The sequence below is a fragment of the Pyrus communis genome, chromosome 7 (genome assembly GCF_041283825.1).
Source record: "Pyrus communis isolate YQ-2024b chromosome 7, ASM4128382v1, whole genome shotgun sequence".
Lineage (NCBI taxonomy): Eukaryota > Viridiplantae > Streptophyta > Magnoliopsida > Rosales > Rosaceae > Pyrus > Pyrus communis.
This window is the reverse complement of record NC_142571.1, coordinates 21964759-21975776: the sequence shown is the minus strand read 5'-3', so window position 1 is coordinate 21975776 and position 11018 is coordinate 21964759.

Genomic DNA, 11018 nt, shown 5'->3' with positions numbered 1-11018 from the left:
TTTTTCAATTTATTCGACTTGACAACCGGAAATTGAGAGAGATGTGTGAGAGGAAGGGCTAGGGAGATTAAATTTTGTAAACTAAATAATATATAAGTTGATGATTGGATTATTACTTTAAGTGTTGATCAACGCGCTTATTTCTTATTGGTGACACATCATTTAGTTTACAAATTTAATCTCCAAATTTAGTCTATCTAGCATTACTCAAGGTAAAGATGGATATGTGGATAACATCACCCTTTTTCAAATAGAGGGACTACTATTTCTTAACAAGATTTGTAGGAGATGTTCTAAGCGATTAAATTCAAAATATCAAAGTAGACAATATTTTTACTTTCTATCAATAGGTAGATTATTGCGTATATTGTATTTAGATTTTTCACAATTTTATGAATAGTTTTATTTAGGGGAAACTTGATATAAGTTCAATTTTTTTAACCACATGAATACTCCAGTTTCTTAAAATAAGTCCAATTCCTTAAATTTGGAATTATTTTATTATCACTAAGTATTATTTATTGATAAGATTTATTATAAAAATTAAATTTTTAATTATATCTTTAATTATTTCTTTTTTTTTTTCTTCTTTTTTTTGCTATTTTTTGCTCTTCTGTTCCAAACCCCATTTATAATTTTTTTTTTTATTATTTTATAGTCAACCTATATCACTGGTTCATTGTATTTATGTGTTAACCCATCCCTAATTTCACGATTTTATAATCTTTAAAAGAGTGATTTTACGAAAATGTCATTAGAGGCGAGGATATTTGACTTTCGTTGACCATCTTTTTGTGACGTGTACAAGCTACTATTTTAACGTATTGTCAAAATACTCGATGGTACAAACGTGTAGGCGCAATCAGAATAGAAATTGGAGTTACGATTGAACTTTTATGGAACTACGAATTCGAAAGTTATTTTTGAAGAAATTACTATTCTAATTATCTTATACTATTTTATATTACTAAATTATTATTCTATTATTTTCTGATTGAATTTTTTATTATTTTATTAAGGTTTAGGGTTACCCACACCAAAACTCATCCTGTGCCTCCCTATATCTTGGGACACTGTCTCTCAATATTCAAATCTCTCTCACCTCACTCTCCCAATGGATGATTGTCATTTCACCCTTCTCTCTAACCTTCTCAGCTCTCTTTCATCTCACTCTAACTCTCCGTTTCTTCGTGAAACTCGCTGGACCACCACCACCATCCTCTCCGACAAGCATCGCTGCCACGAACCAAAGGCATCACCTTGTTTCTTGGTCGTGGACCTGAATGCTTAGGCATTGAACTACAAATACAAACCTAGTCTGCACCGTTTCTCCGACATTTTTTCGCCATTTCCAACAAGGTGAGTCACGGAACTTCCTCAATCTTTCTCATCTCACCACCCCAAGTCTAATTTGTAGGTTAAATGTGCATGTTGGTGATGTTTTGGTGCAGAAAACACCTTAGAACTTAAACCCAGTTTCTCTAGTGAGAACCCAACGGCTTTTAAGTCGTTTTCCAACGAAATCTGGCCGATGCCGAGGAAACCAATGGTATTATTCGAATCCTTGTTCCCTGATCTTCATTTTGGTATAATACATGGCTAGGGTTAGTAAAGGTTTTGTTATTCGGAGCTTCCTAGAATCCGGCTGTTGCAGTGGTAACCGGCCAGAGAAGAAGAAGAGGAAAAAAAAAAAAGGTGCTAATTCGAACCCTTGGGCGTAAGCCCAAACCCGGCCCAAAACCTTAAGCCAAGCCTTTGTCCCAGGCTAGCCCATTTCTAAATTGGGCTCAGAATATTCTCGCCTTTGTCCCAAGCTAGCCTATTTCTGAATTGGGCTCGGAATATTCTCTAGAATATTCTTAAAATATTCCTTAGGTTGATTTTTCAGAATTTTCTCGAAAACCTTCCTAGGCTAATTTCAACATCCCGAGTCCATTTTTGACATCCATTTAGTGAAATTCCAAGTTTTAACGTGGTTGACCACCGGGGCGTCTTTGTTAACTTTTAGGGTCGGCCGTTAACTTTTTATGAAATTTGTCCGGGACCTTTCTTAACATATTTCAACGCCCTGATTCCAAATCCGCACTCCGTTTTTCCAAATGTAATTGTCTTAGAGGAGTTTTATTAATGGGTCTCAATATTATGCTTAGGTGCGAATACTATCGGAGATTCCGGCTTTCTTAGCTCGAACAGATGTGACATCGCAAGTGTGGTAAAGAATTTTCTACATTCCACCTAGATTAGGGTAACGTATATAAAAATTAACGTGTTGACGGAATCCATGCAATTATACTACGTCATACGGGGCACACAGGTATGCGTATCAGTATGGATTCTTTAATGGTATTTACGGTTATGAATAGTATTTCACTGACTAGGGTTATTGAATTATTGAATTATCGATTTATCATTGCATGACTATATTTATGTTATCTGCTCATCGTTTGTTGTACTGGTGTTAATACTCGTCTGGACCAGGGCCCAGTCTTTCACATTATGTGCACATCGCATTGTACGCTCACTTTGGATCCATTGTAGGTGCCGGTCCTATCCTAGATTGTTATAGGCAATTAGGACTCATATGTGTTAAGCATAGCGTCAGTCTTCACGTGATTGTAGTACTAGAGCGTAAATCATTATTACACCCAATCATGTTCATGACATAATACCTCTGTATGAACTCGTGTGTCAGCATATGTCGATGAGCATTCGACAAGATAGGTTTGCTTATGCGAGCTTATGCGGTTACAGACGTGATGTGTTTATTTACGAATTAGTGTGCCGTATTGAATTCTTGAGTTATTGCAGGTTACGGTAAGTATTTTCATACTATATGTAGTATGTATATTTGGAAACTATACTTGTTTTATGGCAAGGGGTTATAATGTTTTCAAAAGGTTTTTATAAAACTTTATTTTTAGGCCTACCCACCCTTGTTTATCACCCCTCCAGGTTTTAGTAGCTGAACTTTCATATCGATGAGGATTCTTGGCAAATCTGGTATTGGAGACTACCTCCGATGGTATAATTCTCAATCCACTCTACTGTACTTTACTTATAATTTGACATCACGTGTGATATGGGTTCATTTCCGCTTACTAGTGCACTCTTATACTTAGGCACTTTTAGGTTTAAATTTACTCATATTTTCCACATCACTACACTTTATGGCTTTGTCACCCTCCTGGTGTCGGCCAACACAGCTCGATTTGGAATCCAGGTGAACATTCCGGGTCGGGGCGTGTCAATTTATCTACCTATATGAAAGATTCATATTTATAACTAACATTTATCACTGCTTAATGTATCTTACTTGTAGGTATTATATTTTTGTATTTTGTAGTTAGGTTTCATATATCGCTTATAGATAGAATATACATTTAATTATTTATCTACATATGCCATAAGTTTTTGTTCATAGTCTACCTATAACATAGATTAATTGTGTCACATTTTTTTTCTTTTCTTTTTATAATATACCTTTTATCACAAAATTTAATGGATTTAAAATTTTCGTCTAAAAAGACAAAATTGAATAATTGATACAAAAATATGTAAGTAGATAACTTGACTCAATCTTGAAAACAACCTATACTTTTGGACATAGATCTAAAAGTCCTTTTTTTTATTATTATTTTTGGTTGTTGAATTGAGTTTGCATTTATTTGTATTTCCCAATAGCCCCCGTTGGACTGTTTTATTGTTCTTGTTGGTTTCTTATTAGGTAAACCCGTGTAAAATTGTTTTATATCATTTGGTATGCACTTAATTTGTAACTTTGTAAGTGCGTATCCTTTTTTCATTCAATTATTTTTATTAAAATAAATTTTGCATTGGGGCCAAATGGATTACAGGTTTAATTTAATGATGGCAAGGCAAGCTCATGGAGCAAACAATAATCAAAAGCTTAATGGGACCCTATTTTTTGGATCAAACTCAAAGGCTCAAGATAATCTGAGGTTATATTATAATATTTATTTTATTCAAACGATATTTTAATTAATCTTATCTAGTAGTGTGAGGCAAATTTGAACTCGAATGAAGATAAAATACTATCTTGAAATTGCGAGATTTTTCAATGTGACCGATACACGAGGTGATACATCATGTGTCATTAAACAAATTGTGGGATATGTGTGCTAAAAAGTTAATAACTTAAAAAATAAAATTTCTCTCCATTCCTATTAAAACATATGGTGTACTACTTGTGTTCCTATCACAGCTAAAAATTTATCCTTGAAAATCGATGTGGGAACTGCAAGGGAACAGAGATTAGACCAATGAAATGCACTTCGCAAAATGAGGTTGAATCCAGGAATATTTGGCATATGAGTTGGATAGAAATTCATAATATAATGACCCCATATATATTATATAAACTATATTATATAGAAATTCATAATATAATGACCCCATATATATTATATAGAAATTCATAATAAATGAGAAATGCTAAGAATATTTTCTCAAAGTAGGATTTTTTATTGAGTCTCTATCCAACTCACAGTTTAATGTAAATTTTTGTATCAATATTATAAATCATTGTGCAAAAAATATGAGATGACATATAGTCCATGGAGATTCTCACTATTGAGAGAGTCTCCTTAGCATTTCTCAAAATAAATAAGAAATTGTTAATAGCACTCCAAAAATCTAATTCTGCACACCACACTTTCTATATTTAAAAAATAAAAATACTAGTCACAATTAAAATTTTAAAATGGCAATAACAGTTACCGAATAAATACTCTCCGACGTGAAATTATCTATATTTAGGACTGACACACCCCGACCGAGATCAGGGCATGCTGGCCGTCACACGAAGGTGACGTAGCCATGTGCGCGTGCGGAAGCTATTAAGATAGTAATATAAAAGTACTAATAATTAAAAGCTAACTAGCATACTAGGTACTAGTGTATGTGAGACACAATTCAGAGCAAGTCTACAACAGTCCAAAAGGAAAAGATACGACATAAATACACCCGAAGGTGACCCTACAATGGTGAGTGTCTGTCAGAAATGTCGGGACGCCCTCTGGGATAAACCACCGAACTTGCTAGACCACTAGAACCTGGAGGGGCGCAAAAACAAAAGCGTGAGTGGGCAAAAACAAAGCTCTTTGAAAACTCTTTAGCAAAATACATTCTAACCCCTCGCCGTAAAACCTGTATACTTCCCAGAAAATGAACATATATACGTATGTATAGGTATGCCAATCATGCTCCACAATATGCCATTCATGCTCCAGAATATGCGACAACAGAATCTCATAATCAAATATAAATGCTCAAGCGTAAATCACATCAATAACATATAATCTAGCAGCCGGGAGTCACCTAACGTGACCTGTACGGCTGCATCTAGAGCTCCACTCTCAACTCAATAACTGAATCTGCACACGAGTCGGAACCACCTAACGTGGTCTGTACGACAGGCTGGGTGTAATATATATATGTATGCTCTAGTGCTACGATCACGTGAAGTTGGGCGATAAATCGCGGGTCACCTACAAGTCGGAACCACCTAATGTGGTCTGTACGACAGGCTTGCACCTAACTTGGATCCAAGGCGAGCATGCGGTGCTGGTGAACATACACGTGAAGGCTGTGCCCTGGCCTCGGGCGGGAGCACTAACACCGGGGGTGCAGATTATGAGCTCTCTAAGCATCTCAAACTACTATTGCATAACAACATGAATACCGCTTACCTGGCACTTACCTGTGCGTCCACAGCACCAAATACACATATATATATATGTATGCCACTACTAATACATGCGATGATGCGTAAACAACATTCATATGATGCATGGCATAAAACAAATAACTTTTTCTATTTAATTTCTGGGAATTTATATGTATATAGGTATATACGGAAAACAAAAGCCCACTCACTGGTAATTAGAAGGGTCGTAGCCCCCCTGCCTCGAGTGTGAACGCTCGTCCTCGGAAAACGAATCACCTATACGCGAAAAAGCTACGAAAACGTTAATTTAAAAGCACATAACCAACTTCTCGTAATAACTTCTCATACATTGCTCAATTTGGACAATTGAATATACTAATGTGCTCTACACAACCTCAGGATCACACCCATATTTTTAAAATAATTTTTGGACCACGCACGCGCCCCCACGCGCCGTCCTAGGCACGGACCTACGCGCCCCCACGCGCGGCCACGTGACATGCACACTGACGGCGTCAACTGACGCCGTCAGGAATATTCCGTTAAACTGACGGAATATTCCCTTAACTGACGCCGTCACTGCCGTTAGGAATATTCCGTTAAACTTAACGGAATATTCCCCTTCCTTCTCCGGCGAGACTCCGGCGCCGGCGACGGCGCCGGAAAACTGGGAAAAATTCAAACTTAGTTTTCTCCTTCGTTTTTCAACCATTTTTCATGATTCAAACGCCAAAATGAAGCTTAGAACTAGTAGAATCACGTTAGACCACTTTTACAAGCTAAAACTCACTAGATCATACCTGCAACAACAATCCAAGTTCGGCCAACTTTGAACAGGACGATCCCGACGTCCAAACTCGTCCAACGAAACACTCCCAAGCTCCTGGGAACCTCACAAACACAACTACAAGCTTAGAATTTCCTAAAACAAGCTAGATTAGGTTTGCATGAACAGTGCTCAAATCGGCCATGGTGATATCGACGTGAAAACATCAGAATTCTTACCTGGAAATGGCACCACTGGACTCCTCTCAGCCTCACGAGCACGAGGGTGGTCTTGGTTTCTCGATTGGTGAAGGTTTGAGTATGTTTGTGTGTATGTCCGTGTGTTGAATGAAGAAGAAGAAGAGAGGAACTCGGGGAGAGAGAGAGAGAAACAGAGAAGAGACAGGAAATGAGGGAATCAGGGAGAAAAAGAGAGGGTATGAGTGTGTGTGGTCCTACAACACCACACCACACAACACTAATATGTAAACGAACAAATTAGGGGTAAAATCGTAATTTCCCATGTACGTTTTAATAATCCCGGGACGGGATGTTACAAGGACCGACCTTCCCTGCATATCCTAGGTGCATCTGATTAATTTATAATTAATTATTACTGTGATATTATATAATTGTTTCCTATTGCTGGGAGCGCAATTTGCAAGTTGATGAATACAGAAATTCAATTAATTAGGTCGGTAGAATGATTCGTCTTAATTTTATATTAAAAAGAGAAATTAGTTTAGGAGAAAACCTTGATTAACATACTGTTTTATAATTGTTCGCAAATAAATAAATAGCTGTGATGTTGTAATGTGACTTGTGAGGAGCCCGAGAGGTATAATTCCAATGAAGACAAATAAGAGGGTGAGCGATCACAATAATAGCTCTACCTGGTGGTTGCTTGGACGATGAATGGCTACAGCTCATATTCTCTACACATATAGATACTTAAAACTATAATGTTGATAAGTAATTAGTTCATAAACAACTAAGGTTCTAAAAGACGCTAGAATAGTCGGATGGTGGGCTAAGACATAACACCTACCGCCTAAGCAAACTAAGTGAATTTAAATAATTTATCGTTATATCATATAAATAAATACATATATACACTTAAAAAAAACTGTGTTTGTATAATCGTATTGGGAATAAAATAAAGATAAAATGCAATAAAAGTCATAAGCTTAGTAAGCAAATATACAATTCAAAGGCCAAAAACCATAAACTCAGTAAGCAAATAAACTCCCATTAACAAATTACAAATATAAGAACGGTTTTCACAACTGAATTAATTTAACAATTTCATTTGGATAGGTTACGCGTTACTCACTTTAACTTAATTAGTTAATTAAAAAAAATTACTTGAAATCGCCTAGCGTGCCGCCTAGACCACCTAGTCCCTCCCCGATTTTAGTGACTGTTTTCCAAAATCGCCACGGAACCCCATTGCCTAGCACCTAGGCCGATTTTTAGAACATTGTAAACAACTTTTCCAACTATTTAAGGAAGGGACTAGGATTCTCTCCCCTCCTCTTTCCATGCCCTCCTCTCACATTCTCTATTTTGTCTTTCTCTTTCTATAAAAATTTCGTTTTGAAATACTTAATTGGAATTGGAAAGACTAAGCAATGATTAAGTGCATACATTTTTTTTAATTTTGGACTGTTTCCAGCGCCCCTTTTGGGTATGCAGGTACGAAGAGTCTTCTCACTACCAACCAGCAGACATCGTCTGGATGTTGACGTAACTTAACCGTGACCGTTCAAATAGGATGGGAGGGAACAAAAGAAGGGAAAGAATCATACTCCAAGGGTTAGTTGATCCATTTAACTAATTAACCTATCGTGATTTTAACCTAGTACCCCAAAAGAAAAAAAAGGAAAAAAGCCAATTTCTAATGATTTACTTTCTGAAGCTTTTTTTTCCTTACATTTGAAAAGAGTCAGACGGTCAAACTATTAACTGATTAGAGCAACTCCAACGTTGCAAAGGCCCCCTAGGGCAACTCACTATTGAATCCACCCAGTAAACAGTAACTTCCTTTTGCATCTCCACCCCTAAAACTGAATAGCTATGGCAATAGGCAATAAATATATTAGTATTTTTTCTTCACCCAATCCATCATACATCCCCATCACCCTTTCCTTTTTTCCCATTTTCCCCCTCATTTGACCGGTTCTTCCTCTCTCTCTCTCTCTTTCTTTCTATCTCTCTCTTCCTTTTTCTTTCTTTCTCTCCCTCTTTTCCAGCTCACTCTTGTGAGCTCTCTTCCTCCTTCCTCTTCAAACCTTCAACAAATCAAGCTCAAAAATAATATGTTTGGAATCCCTGGAACTCAAGGAACCCAACCATGGCCTTGCATGCGACATCGGTGGAACTAAATAACACAATCAGTTGCTGGCTTGATGCTTTAAAACCTTTTAATGCCAGCCTTTCAGCTCCCAGCCTCAGCCATTCATAACCTCTGCACAAAAAAAAAAAAATCAGAGCACTTCCACCACAAATTTCAAAACCCCATCATTCCAAAAGCAAAAGCGAAAGAGAAAGAGATAAGAAAATATAGAGAATCTCACGAAAAGGGCTGGTTTTTGTTTTTGCGAAGAGGAAGTCAAGGAGGTTGAAGAGAAGATGATGCAGATGGAGCAGTCTTAGTCGGTGGCTCAGCCGCAACAGTAACTGGTGGTGTAGAACTCAGTAGGAAACCTCAGCTTCAACATCAACATGTCGAAGAAGGACGAGGAGTTGTCAAGGTCGGCGCATGCATCGATGCCGCACATCAGCCACACATCACAAAAACCTCAGGCTCTTGGGCTGTCGATTCCCGCCTGGCCTCTCACTCGGGCCTCCCTCGAGCCCCATTGCCTGTATGGGCTAGAGCTGCTAGCTGGGGCAATTAGGTTGGAGCAACAGCCAGTCCACCGGGCTATTGAATACGGTGGAGCTGCTCTTAACCTATCACGATCTTAACTCGTCATGTAAAGTCAAATTCTATGTTGATTTTCGGAAGAGTCAAGTTAAGTGTCTCGTTGATTAAAGTGATCTTTAAACCAGGATTATGACTAAAGGCAGCGTAGCTAAATGCATGCATGTATATATGGTTGTCCACACACAAATAAAGCAAGTTGCTAAAGGTATGTTTGGTACTCTACTTGAATTCAACTTTTTAAATCAAAAACAATTTTCAAGTTTTAGGCCTTAAAAACTTGTTTGGTAAGACTATTTTCAAAAACTGAACTCAAGACTAACTCACAAATATAGTCTATTCTCTAAAAACATAAAAAGTGAGTTTTTAGAATTTTTAAACTTAAACTCACTCCTTTTTTTTTCTCTCCCTCCTCCCCTCTCACTCCAAATCTACCTCTCTTTTTTCTTCTTTCTCTTTTTTTTTTTTTTTTTTTTTTTTTTCAACCTTTTTTTGTTTCTCCTCCAATCCGCTCTCTTCATTATCTCGGTTCTTTCTTTCACTCATCTTCCTTTCAATCTCGTCTGATCCTCTCTTCTTTCTCTTTCCTTCAATCATCTCTTACTTTCTTTCCTCCTCTCTCATCTTTCTCCCTCTCATGCGACCCCCTCTTTTTAGATCTCTTTGTCTAGTTTAAGTCGTAAGATTTAAAAATTTTAAATCACAAACCAATTAAGTTTTTGAGTCTTAAAGAAAATTGTTTTCAAGAAATGTTTTGAGAAATGATAAAAATTTTCAAATAGGATATCAAACAGGCCCTAAATATTTTATTTACCCTAATATAATCGTCCAATAAATTAAAGAGCACAAGATGATAGAGAAACTTTGGATCTTGTTCAAATAAACCGGCTGTACTCGAACTAAAGACTAGCTTTTAGTATAATAATATTGCTCTTTCAAATGTTAGAAAATGTTCGAAGTTCGGATTGATAATACAGGAAAAAAGAAAAAATGACAGTATTATAATTCGTAACCGATAGAGTTTTGGGAATACGACATTAATAAAGGTAGTGTCGTATAGTAATAAGGTTACATCACTACTCACTAGTAGGCAGTATATGTTGACTTGGGAATACGACATTAATAAAGGTAATGTCGTATAGTGATAAGGTTACATCACTACTCACTAGTAGGCAGTATATGTTGACTCCCTACCATGCATATAAATGGTTACATGACAAATGCAATTTTGAAGATAATATGAACTCATAGTCGTTGATTATTAAAAGTTTTCAGTCATTGTGACATCCCACATCATCCAGGGAAGTGATCTTTATATGTATACTCTCATCCCTACCTAGCACGAGGCCTTTTGGGAGCTCACTGGCTTCGGGTTCTGTAGGAACTCCGAAGTTAAGCGAGAAGGGGGCTAGAGCAATCCCATGATGGGTGACCCACTGGGAAGTTGCTCGTGAGTTTCCAAAAACAAAACCGTGAGGGAATAGTAAGCCCAAAGCGGACAATATCGTGCTACGGTAGTGGAGCGGGCTCGGGAAGTGATCCGTCCCGGGCCGGGATGTGACAATTTGGTATCAGAGCCTAACCCTGGCTGTGGTGTGCCGACGAGGACGTTGGGCCCCTAAAGGGAGTGGATTGTGACAT